Raw genomic sequence first — 2025 nt, 5'->3', positions numbered from 1 at the left:
ATGATACTTTTTTCTGGTGATAATGTGATAGCTTTTGTCAACATTTAAAAAATCCAACATTTAAACATTACCACTTTTAGATTTCATTAGAGAGTAAAGGAGTGAATGAATTGGAGGGAGTTCTCCCATCAACGAGATTCTGTATTCACTAAATTACTGAAGCATCCTTTTCCCCAAACTGTGAGAAAGGGCAAACTGGCCTTCAACAGTATCCTGTATCCTAGTCTAGATTCAGAGTAGTTTGGTTCTTTTTTTTTCTGTATATTTTTCTAGTTGAAGTAGCCATTTGGAGCAGTATTGGGAATAGAGCTCTGAATCCATGAAATGTGTGTGAGCAGGAGATCCATCTTTGTAGGTCACCACAATCAAACTACATTGAACCTCAAAGTTATAGCTGGCATTGTTGTTAATGCCTCTAACATATGCTCCCACTTGTAAAGAGTTGTCAAATGTGGTCTGGAAAAATGGTTTTGGTTTCTCTGATGTCTTCCAGTTGATCACATACAGCTTAGTCCAGTATTCAGCTATGCAGTCATTAGGACCAAGTACTTAAGGGGCTCATGATGAACTGCACTTTCTAGGGGTTTGACTCCATTTATGTCTTTTAGGACACACTGGACACTTGCTACATAGCCAAAGCTAATAGTTTTTTCATCTAATTCCTTTTATTGCTCTTGGGATAAAAGCATAGCTTCTAACACTCCATGGAAGTGTTTCCCTTGCAAAAAGATGTCTAAAGTGTATTCTGCAAAGCCATTCTCTCCAGCTCCAGAAGCACTTGATGTTTCCACCCCTCGAGGTTTAAGATTTGTTTTTCTGTCATGGTTTCCTGAAGGATTCAAGTAACATTAGGCATTTTATTCTTTTGCAAAGGTATTTTCAAAGGAAGTGAAGAATCAGACTATTTGATCTATTTCTTTTTTTCTGGATTGAGAAGAATTGCTTTTCATGTAATTTTTGGTCCTGATTCTTATTCTTGGGCCTCACATTCATTCATAGGTTTATATAATAAGTCATCTTCTTGTAACAATGATTCTGGTGTCTAAGAACTAATTCTGGTTGATATAGTAGAAGGTATTAGAGTATTGGTTTTGGTTGATTTGTTGATAAGGTTTTCTTATTCTTTTTCTGGCTGCAAAAGTAACATGAAGAAGAGAAATCTACAGAAGAAGCTAGGTCTATGAAGAACCTACTTGATCTTCCAAGCTTTTTGCATATGCTTGATAGTGACTGCATTTTTTATGCTCTAACTTCACATGGAATACAATTTGGTCCAAAGTTCTCTCTCTTTTGCTTCAAATGTCAATTTTTTGGGGTGTGGAGAGGTGTGCTTTTGTGGGTCACAGCTATTTGAGAACGCTTTGCAAGCACCATGATGTGGCAGGTGGCAGCTCCCATGAGACTTCCCAACAATATCATTTTACAGCAATTTCTACATCATGATAGCAGATGCTGAAGGGAAATTGTCCTCTGACTTTAATTATTGTCCTGGATAATGCACTTTCTGAGTCATTTCACGGCTTTGTTCAGCTAGCAATGTGGTCCCTTATTCACTGGATAACCTTGATCATGTCATTGTTTCTCAAGAGTCTTGTTTTCCCTGATTTTAAAATAAGGGTAAAGTTGGCTCCACGAGATCATTGTATGTATTAATGGAATGAGATTCTTAAGGTATGCCAACTCTCCTGAAAGAGGTGTCATTAATTTTAGATATCATATGTTAAAGTTTAATACTCATAAGGAAGACATTAAAATGATACTTGGAAAAACTGACCTTCACTAGATATATGGGAGAACACTCTGCTAACATCGACAGTGAGAGGCCTGCAACTTTGTATTTCAAAGCAGAGCATTCTTGGTGTAGGACAAATACAGCAAAGAAGCAAAAGCGATTTGATCAGAGGGTAGGCTGGGGAGTCCAAGGGATCAGGGGAGATAAAGGACTAATGAGCTAATAATAACCTTTAACCACTAGCTTCAAGGACAAGGGAAACAAGGAGCAAGTCTTTGATGAGCTAAGAAAAA

At 37.4% G+C, this 2025-nt stretch overlaps 1 pseudogene; it reads right to left on the bottom strand.

Moving 5' to 3' along the window:
- Positions 1-220: 220 nt before the first annotated feature.
- On the bottom strand, positions 221-1236 carry LOC114026618 (annotated as a pseudogene).
- Positions 1237-2025: the final 789 nt, after the last annotated feature.

The sequence above is a fragment of the Vombatus ursinus genome, unplaced genomic scaffold (genome assembly GCF_900497805.2).
Source record: "Vombatus ursinus unplaced genomic scaffold, bare-nosed wombat genome assembly UNPS02014841.1, whole genome shotgun sequence".
Taxonomy (NCBI): Eukaryota; Metazoa; Chordata; class Mammalia; order Diprotodontia; family Vombatidae; genus Vombatus; species Vombatus ursinus.
This window is presented reverse-complemented; position numbering and strand designations above follow the sequence as displayed.